This window comes from Heterocephalus glaber, unplaced genomic scaffold (assembly GCF_053883595.1).
Source record: "Heterocephalus glaber isolate CG9 unplaced genomic scaffold, H.glaber_assembly_v1.0 deba00001788, whole genome shotgun sequence".
In the NCBI taxonomy this organism is placed as follows: Eukaryota; Metazoa; Chordata; class Mammalia; order Rodentia; family Bathyergidae; genus Heterocephalus; species Heterocephalus glaber.
The window spans coordinates 48,083-59,024 of record NW_028258471.1 but is presented as its reverse complement, the minus strand read 5'-3'; positions in this window follow the sequence as shown (position 1 = coordinate 59,024).

Genomic DNA, 10,942 nt, shown 5'->3' with positions numbered 1-10,942 from the left:
CCTTTGCTGGCTGAGTCTTTAAAGATACAGATATTTCAAAGGCTGAGATGCTTTTGCGTCTAGTGTGAGTCACTGAGTTCTTGCTTGTTCAAAGTGCTACACTGGTTGCTATGGGAAAATATAAAAATATAAAAGACAGTCACTGAGCTCAAGAAATTCCTATGTAATTTAAGGGATATGAAACATATAGGAAAAAATTACATAAGTGTGGTTGCAATGAAATTTGTAAATCTTCCTTACCACTCGGTTCTCTGTTCAGATGTAATGTCTTAAAACCAGGCATTGCCTGGCCACTGTGTTTTAAACACTTGCCTCCTCTACCACCATAGCACCTTTTGGCTTTAATCATGTTTTATATTATTTCTGATACATTAGGTCAAACTAAGTTTGGTCTGAGAATGCCCCTGCGAATGGAGTCCTAAGGTAATGAACTACAACCTAATTAAAGGTAAAGACACTGGGCATTTGCCTTTGTAACAAATAGCTGCATCTTAACCAATTGCAACAACTGAGCTTCAGTCCATCACAGGTGGTCAAATGCCAAACTGTAACCAATTCAGCTATACCTCACTTCTGTTTTCTGTATCTTACTTCCTTTTCTTTGGTTGTAAATATAACCTGCATATGTTGGGGTGGTTTGCAGCATTCTGAACCATTTCTGTTCTGGACTGCAACCTGATCCTAGAGTGGCAAATAAAAGCCAATTAAGATTTGAAAACTAGTGTTATGGCTTGTATCTAAATGTCCCCCCAAAGCCTCATATGGTTATAGGCGTGGAGTTTCAAAGATGGTTGGATTAGGCTGTGTGAATGTGGATTAAGGGTGTGGGTAATAAAAACCCCACCCTAGGTATGGGTGACCCTAATCAATGGGCATGTAGCCTGGATGGAATATAAGTGAACAGAAAGAAAGCAGGCTATTGCTGCTGCTCACTGCTTCAGCTGGCTGCTTGCTGCCTTCCTGCCTACCATGGACTGTTTCTCCTCTGTGGTGCTCCTCTGACATGCCAGCTTTGGAATCAGCTGACTATGGACTGAAACCTCTACAAACTGTGAGCTAAATAAATGTCTATATGTTTTCTGCAAGAAATACACCTCATCTATGATAACATACAGTGATTAAAAATGAAAGGATGGAATATAATACACCAAGTAGCTAGAGTCTGAAAACAACTGGCAGTAACTTAATTAGGAGAAGTAATATGTAAAAAAGTTGGCAGGAGGAGACAGTGTAAGCCAATACATATTGGTAAAGAGAACAATTCACCAAGAAGAGATAATAATAAAAATATATACACACCGGGGCCGGGGATTTAGCTCAGTGGTTTCACTGCCTGCTACACAAGGGCAAGGACCTGAGTTCGATCCCTGGGACAAAAAAAAAAAAAATTTATATATATATGTGTGTGTGTATATATATATATATATATATATATATATATATATATATCACACTTCATCACACTCAATTCCTTAAAACAAACAATACTTAACCAGAAAAAAAACAAAAAAACAGAGATGTGTGAAAAAAATGATAGTTGGTTTACTCCAACTGCTATATCACAACAGATAGGTCAAAAAATTAACAGAGAAACATCAAAATTCATCTACAGTATGGGAATTAAGCAATTAATCTAATCTTTAGAGTAGTATATCCAGTGGCAATAGAATACACTTTCTCTTCAGTCCTTTAAAGAATTTGTTGCAAAATAAATCATATTTTAGACCATTCAGCAAGTCTCAATGAATACAAAAGATGAAATAATTTCATATATCCTAACAGGTCACAAAGGAACCAACCTAGCAATTAACCACATGAGAAATCACAGAAAATACACAAGCCTTTGAAGATTGAGTACATGCCTAAGTGATCAATGAATTACTGAAGAAATCAGGGGACAAATTTAAAAGTTCCTAGTATCAAATGATATTCAAAACAATGTGTGAGACACAGAGAGCATTTTCATGAGGGAATTTTACAGCTGTTACTGCCTACATTACAAAAACAGAGTAAACCCAACTAAATAACCTGATGATGCCTCTGAGGGCTTCAAAGAAAAGAACAATCCAAACAACAAACTTCTGGAAAGAAAAAGTTATAAATATCAGAACAGAAATCAATGAAATTGTGACTGAAAACAATACACAAGATCAGTAAATCAAAGAGTTTGTTCTTTGAAAGGATGAAAAAATATTGAAAAACCCTTAGCCAAACTTATGAAAATGAGGAAAGAAAAGACACACATTAATGGAATTACTAATGAAAAGGCAAAATTAGAATAGACACCATTGAAAGCCAGGGTGTAAAGCCTTAAGTTTTATATTGTGTAGGGTTACTGAAAATTATTTTGAAAACTCATTTCAAGAAATTGAAGGGTCTAGAAGAAATGTGTAAGTTCCTAGACACATGGCTTATAATAATTGAATCAAGAAGATATAAAACCTCTGAATAGATCAATAAGAGGCAATGAAATCATAGTAGTAAATAAAAACTCTACAATCTAAGAAAAGCCAAGGTCCTGATGGGTTCCTGGAAGATTTTTCCAGATGTGTAGAGAACTAATGTCAAATCCTCAAATTTTCCCTTAAAATTGACAGTTAACATACACTGTCTTCTGATAATTTGAAGACATCATTTCATGCCTCTAAATATTAACAAGAATTCAACAAAAAAGAACGTTGATAAAAATAGGTGTAAAAATCCTCAGTAATATACTTGCAAACAGAATGCAACCAATCATGAAAATGATCATATGTCATGACGAAGTCAGGTTCATCCTAGGGATACAGGGATGGTACAACATACATCAATCGATAAATATAATACATAACAAAAATAGGATGAAGGATAAGTACCACATGATCACCTCAATATATGCAGAAAAATCCAACATTCACTAATGATAATATCCCTAACAGAACTATTTAAAGAATGATCATACCATAAATTGAAAAAGGTCATTTATAACAAATCCATAGGAATAAATAGTTTAATGGGGCCTTGAATTTTCAGTATTAGTCACTTTCCCAAAACTGTGGCAAAATACCCAACATCTACTACTTAAAGAAAGAAAGGTTATTTTTGGCTCACAGTTTTCAGAGGATTCAGTCCATGGTTGGCTCATGTCATGGTAGAAATGGCCACAGAAATGCAGTTCAACCCAAGGTGAGCAAGAAGCAGAGAGAGAAGACAGGATCTAGGGACAAGAATACATTCTTACAGGTCATGTCTCCATTGGCCCACCTTCAACTGGGTTCCACCTCCAAACAGCACACTCAGATAAGAACTCACTAATGGAAAATCAACTGATAAATACAGCACACCTGTGATTCAGTCACCTTCTAAAAGCTCCACCTCTTAACAGGATATTTGGGGGAGAGTTTGGATCTAAACTATAACTTCCTGATAGCAGTCCCCACAATACTCATGTCCATCTCATTGTACAAAATTAATATAGTATACCTCTGTCAACAAATCCTTAAAATTTTCATCATGCTGCAAAGTCCAAGTTGAAAGTCTACTCGGAGTCTCAAGTCAAATTCTTAACTGTGATCCATTGTTAAAAGTAAGATGAAAACAAATACTTCCAACATAAAATGGCACAGGGATAACACTTCCATTCCAGAAAGGAGGAAGAGAACACAAAGGCAAGAATAAAAATTAGAAGGGCAAACATAAAATCCTGTAATTCTATGTCCAACCCTGGGCAATCTGTGGTGAGATGTGAACTCCAAATGGCTTGAACAGCCCCAACCCTACAATACTGTCAGTGGAAGCCCACATGACCTCTCTCTAGTGCTCACTGCCTACAGAGTCCTCTGCATGTGTTCCACCTTCCTGGCACTGCTAACTTCCTGGGGTCCCCACTGTGTCATGGACTTCACCCTCACAGCCTTATGCCTCACACTCTCAGAGAAACCTGAAAGGTACTGTTAATTTGCTACACATTTTTGCTTGTCTTTTCAGGCTATCTTTTGTAATTTGTATGGAGATCTCTGTGACCCATATTTCTCATGTTTTGTGTATGTGAAAATACAGCACCACATATATGATGGCAATGTCTGCTGTCACCTGTGACAGTAGCCAAGCCCCCTTACAGAGAACAAAACATCAACCAATTCATCACCTATATCTCTGAAAGTTGAGTGATGACAGAAAGCCAGAAAGTAAGCCCAGGTGCCTTCCAATCCTCCAAAGAAAAGAGCCTCTCAAGTGCACATTTCCAACCAACACAAGGTTGTGCCTTGGATCAGCCAGCACTGGGTATGTGGTACCCCAGCAATAACACCCCTAGAAAGGCAAAGACCAGACTGGCACTAGGCAAGAATCCAGTTTTTCCAATGACAGTGACATGCAGATCCCCAGAATACCTGTCTTCCCCTTCTCATAAAATCTGAATTGATAGAAGCCAGGCCAAGAAGCCCTCTCAATGAAATGAGGAGCGCTCACCAGGCACACGCCTTGATTCTTCCACAACAATGACTACTGGGCAGGTAGTGACCACTTTTTATCTAAAACACAAGTCAGGGCCAGGGATTTAGCTCAGTGGCAGCACACCTGCCTTGCAAACACAAGGTCCTGAGTTTGATGGCCAGTACTGAAAAGAAAAAAACCAAAAACACAAGGCAACCCTTGAAATTACCTGTCTGATATTTATCTCAGTCCCCAAGTTATAAATGGGTTGACATTTTTCTTCATCATATGAGGGCAGGTGATGTGCTGAGGTAATAAGAACCAAGTGGATCATTACAAAGGCCAATTGTGTTGATTGAGGACACATCAGAATTTTAAGTGTAAAAATTTATACCATAAGAGAAGTTACAAGAAACCAAATGGTAAATATTTTCATGAGAATGCCAGAAGATGGGAGGTCTTTTGAATTAAGTAGCAATTTAGTCAATAAGTTGTCTTCCTCAAAAAGAAAAACATGTAAAACCCTAGCAGAAATGCCTTACAGCAAAGACTAAAGAGACACTGAGGAAAATGTGGACCTCATCATTACCATATAGTGCCAATTTATACATAGTCCAAATTCTACTCCCTTACAAAGACAAAGTCCCAGTATCCACAGTCATGGACATAATCTGGGATCTGATATACTCAGAAAAGAGAGAAGGTTATCCTCAGCACAGATGATTCCCAACTTCATCCATAAACAGACTTGTGAAATAAAATAGCCAGATTACTTTTCCCATTTCTCAGAGGACAGGGCTTTATTTTGAGTTCAATAACATCAGGAAGTGGATAGAGGACGGGGAGGGCACTTGCTCAGCTTCCGGTTGAGATTTGAATGAGTCCACCAAGAGCCTGGACAGTAGTGCAACAATACAGGAAATAATATCAAGAATTTACAAATGCAAATATATCAAATTAACAAGTTTCTGTATGATCAAGGAAACAATAAAGAGACAATAAACTTGATGGAAAAAAATCTTTGCTAATTATGTGTCTTTGTTTCTCTTCTTGTTGCTGGGACCAAATACTCAACTTCCACAGGATAAAGGATGAGAAGTTTATTTCACTTCACAGTTTGTAGAGGTTTCAGTTCACTGGAGTCAGCTGGCTCCAGTACAGGGCGGCATGGCACAGGGACATGGCAGAGAAGAAACAGTTCACAGCAAGGCAGGAAGGATGCAGCAATCAGTGGAGCAAGTCTCCCTTTCCCCTTTATCCTGTCCAGGCTACACACCTTTTGGGTGGTGCCACCAATACCCAGGGTGGGCTTTTCCTTTATCCATATACATGACTATGCTAACCCAATCAGTGGACTGATTTAGTACCACACACCCTTCATCCCAGTATCACACACCCTAGATCAGCTAGCTCTGAAAAGCCTCATGTATGAGTGCATGAGGCTTTGGGGGGACATTTAGACCCAAAGCATAGCATTCCTCTCCTAGTCCCTAAAAGACTCATGCACATCTCTTCATGCAATAGGCATTTAGTCTATTTCTGAGAGTTTCTAAAGTCCTACCAGTTTCAGCATTGGTGAAAAATCCAAGTTCAAAGTCCCCTCTGACCTTTCAGGCAAACTCTTATTTATTAGCACCCGTACAAAGGACAAGAAAGTTATACACTTCCAAAATACAATGGCACAAGATAAACATTCACATTCCAAAAAGTACAAATAGGGGGACAGTAAAGAACGGAACCAAGGCAAGTCTAAAATTCAGCAGTGCAAATATTAAGTCCCCTAGTTCAATGTCCAGCATCCAGGTCAAGATGTGAACTCCAAAGGGCTTGGGTTGCTCTACCCCAGTGGCACTGCCTGTGGTTGTACCCGTCATGACCTCTCTTTGGCTGGCTTTGCTCACTTCTTGTGATTTTCCTCAGATGACCCACCATCTTGGCTGCTCCAACTTCTGGGGTCTCCACTGCACATTTGGCTTCACACTCACAACTTCATATACTGCCCTAGCAGGGGCACAGTGCCTGCCCACCCAGGCCTTATTTTAAAATCTAGGTGGAAGTGTTCCTCACCTGATAACTCTTGCATTCTGCACAAAACTAAAACCAGCACCATGTGGATGCTGCCAAGGTCTGCTGCCAGCTGGAGAAGTAGCCAGGCTTCCTTCTGTCTTGGCTGTAGGTGTCAAGTGAGTGACTGGATTGCTGAGTACTATGAACCTAGTCCCAAGGAACAAATTCTCTAGACCATCACCATTCTGGAACATAGTACCCTGGGGTTCTCGTCTTAAAGCAAAGTCTTTCAACTTTTCAACCCTGAGGTTGCAAGGGTGGAGTCCTCATGGTTGTTTTGATGTCCCCATGCCATCTTTTCTATTGTCCTATCCAAAATACTTGGCTTTTTATTGCTAATCTTTTCAGCACCCAAGTTCTCCTCAGTTACATCTCTGCAGGCTGCAACTTTACTGGAGCTTTCTTTGTGGCCAAACTCAAAACTTTTAAAATCATTCTGATAAGTTCTTTGCTCTTGATTCTCAACATAGATCTGGTTAAAGGGCCCTAGAAGTAGCCATGCCTTCACTTGAACATTAGATTGTCTTGAAAGTTTTTCTATCATGTCCACTCCCCCCTAATCTCAGTTTCAGGCAGTCTCTGGACATTAGTGAAATGCAGACAAATTTCCTGCCAAAGCATAACACACATTAAATGGAGTTCAATTGTCAATGAAGTCCTTGTTCCCAACTGGAACCTCTTGAGCCTTGTCTTATCCAGCTGCATTTTGGTCGGCATTCTGGACCTCTGTTTAAAATCTCCCATCAAGTTCGGCCTATAGCATACCTAGGATGCCTCTTCAGCTTCAGGCTTTTGAATCATATGGCCAGAGCCCACTCCTGGAACTAAAATGTATCTTATTTTGTCCTTGCTGGGGCAAATTACTTAACACCCTCCAGCTAAACAAGGATGTGTTTATTTTAGCTCATAATTTGCGCAGGTTTTAGTCCATAGTTGGCTGACCCAGCCAGCTCCAAAAAGCTCCATCTATGAGTGGGTGAGGCTTTTGGGGCACATCTATATACAATCCATAATGCTATGCTTCTACAGAGGACTGATATCTAGAATACATAGAAAATTAAAAGCTAACCCCATGAAACAATGAACACAGTAAAAAAAAAAACTAGGCAAATTGAATAGATACTGTTCTCAAAAAGCAGTTCAAATTCCTCAGAGGTATGTGAAATGTTTAATATAGCTAACCTTCAGAAAATGCAAGTTAAAACTTAATTGAGATTTGATGATCTCACTTCAGTCAGAATAGCTGTCATAAAGATTAAAAGGACAATGAATGCTGGTGAGAATGTGGGGGAAAAGAAATCCTTTTATATTGTTGGTAGAAATGTTAAGCATTTCTAGTTACACATTCCATTAGAAAATGGGGCGATATCCCCTGATCTAGGATGAGCAGGATTAATGTTACTCAATGTCCATATTACTAAAAGTGATCTACAGATGCAAGGCAACCTCTGTAGGAATTAGTACACAGATTTCTTTAGAAAGTAAATATGGGTACAAACACCCAATGACAAATGTAAATGAATTTTATACCTAAAATGTACCAATAAAAGAACAACAAAAAAAGTAAATATGAAATGAGGTGAGATAAAAGAAGTAAAACTAGTAAAAAGCAGGCCAGGAAAATGAGAATTTAAAATTGTTCTTTTAAGAGAAAATGCAGGTTAAAGACAAGCTCTTTTCTTGCCTCTGGAGGCCACCACAGCATGTGACCCCTCTCTCCATCCTTATAGAGAATAGTGTTAAATTCCTAAAGGGCCTCTACAATAACCTGTAAATCCCTGGGTGCTAGACCCCTTTAGCCTGCAAATTTCCCTTTCCTCTAGCCCAGAAAGCAGCTGCATTGGACAAACGTGTCTTAACTTGAGAGACATATCTCCACTTCAAACCCATACAGATGGCTTGCAGTGTAACCTGGCAGACGGTGAGATTACACATCCGAGATCACCCATTTTGAAAACAGCCTTTGAATGTCCCCCACCCTGGCTTGTAATGTGTTTTCTTTCTTTGAGCAGCCTCACTCTACTCTCGAGTGTGTCCTATATCTACCTCTAATAAATCTTTCTCATACTCCTTTAACTGACATGCCCTAAAAATTATTTTTCCATGCCAAGAGTCAGGGAACTTGCATACTTATTTTAAATGGGAAAATTAAATTTCTTATTTCAGCCTGAGAAACCCTCAGGCCCAGTCCAAGATAGAAATACAATTTGAATGAGCTACACCATTCTTGAGCATAGTCTTGAAAAAATTATCTATACTATAGTGATATATGAATACTCATATATCATATCACAACCCCAATCAGGATTTAGCTTACAAACATATTTAATTTAATCTGAAGCAAATGTTTAAACAATTGAATCATTTGGAGCTCTGTGTGCAGAGGTGAGATAAAAGTTGACATAAGAGTCAAATTGTATTCTCATTGATTAATTTACTGACTCATTGAATGATTTCTAATGTTTACGGATACTAAAAGAAGAAAAAGTCAGTCCATGTTCAATACAGGTGCACTTTTTGTCATGAATATTTTCCTTCCATGGATACAAAAACCATAGATATGGGAGACTACTTGTACTTACTATTTTCAGAGATATGTTCTTTACATTTTATGAAATAACTTGAGACATGTCATCACATCCAGTGTGCAATGACCTCTAACTTCACTTTCCTTTACTCTTGGTCCTTTTGTCACACTGCATATAAACCTTGGAGGAAATATGGGTGAATGTTGTCACACATGGGAGTGTAGAAAAATTATCAAGTACCTAAGAGCTCCTGTTCATTGCCTCCTGGCCATTCTATGCATCTCAACACAGGCTCCCTCACTGTCATAAAATACAGCTTCCCCTAAGTTAACCAGAGGGACTCATGTTTGCCAAATTGATGAACAACCATCCTTTTAATTCTATGAACACAGATTAATTTCTTTCATGGAACACGCATGCAATAGAGAAGATTTTATGTGTACCTATTTTTGTTGTATGATTTGTGTGTAACAAGAGTTATCACCAGGTCAATTTGAGAAGAGCCTTTAAATCATTTTGGGATAAATGTGGTGGTGTGTTTTCCCAGCTACTTGGAAACTGAAGCAGAAGTATTTCCTTGACTTAGGAGTTTAAGTACAACCTGCACAAAGTAGCAAGACCATATCTCAAACTAAAACAAAACAAGAAGACCCCCAGTTCATTGTAACAAATCACAATACATCATTTAAAGAGAAATATTGTATGATTCTGGAATTATAATTCATATGGAAAGAGGTGAAATCACAATAGACACCACTGAAATCCAGAAAATTATTAGCAACTATTTTCTAAACCTGTGTGCCAAAAAATTGGAGAACTCAGAAGAAATGCAGATTCCTAGGTACATATGAATTAACAAAACTGAACCAAGAAGTTTAAAAATCTTGAATAATACAATAAAAGGCAATGAAATTGAAGCAGTAGTAATAACAATAACAATAATAATAATAAACCCCTACCAACTAAGAAAAGCCCAGGACCTGATGGAGTCACTGCATAATTCTTAAAGACCTTCTGGAATGACCCAACACCAAAACTCCACAAACTCTTTAATGAAATCTCCAAACCAGACAAGGATATAATCAAAACAAGAACTACAGGCCAAATTCTCTAATGACTATGATGCCAAAAATTCTTAACAAGATATTGCCAAATGGAATATAATAATGACCCAAAAATCATACACAATGACCAAGTAGCTTCATCCCAGGGATGTAAGGATGGTTCAACACATGCACATCAGTAAATGTAATACATCACATAAAGAGAAGCAAGGACAACAATCACAGGATCATCTCAAAAGATGCAGAAAAAACTGACAAAATCTAACATTCATTCATGATAAAGACTCTGAAGAAAACAGGCACAGAAGGACATTATCTCAATAGGACAAAATTATTTATGACCAAAGTACTGTGCATATCATATTAAGTGGGGAAAAAATGAAAGCTTTCACTCTAAAATCAGGAATAAGACAAGGATGACCACTATCACCACTCCTATTCAACATAATTCTCAAAACATTAGCCAGAGCAATCAGGGAAGAGAAAAAAATAAAACAGTTACTATAGGAAAGCATGAAGTCTAAGTATCATTATTTGCAGATGACATTATCCCCTACTTACAAGACCACAAAAATTCCACCATAAGACTCCTAAAAGTTAATAACCAAATTCAGCAATGTAGCAAGATACAAAATAAACACACAAAAATCAATAGCATTCCTATAAACTCATAACTAACTCACTGTGAAAGAAATTAAGAACAACATACTATTCTCAATAGCATTAAGAAAAATTAAATACAGGGTCAGGTATTTACCTCAGTGGTTCTGCCATCTGCCTCACAAGTGCAAGGACCTGAGTTCAATCTCTGGTACCAAAAAAAGAAAAAGAAAAATTAAATACTTAGGAATTAACCTAAACAAGAAAGTG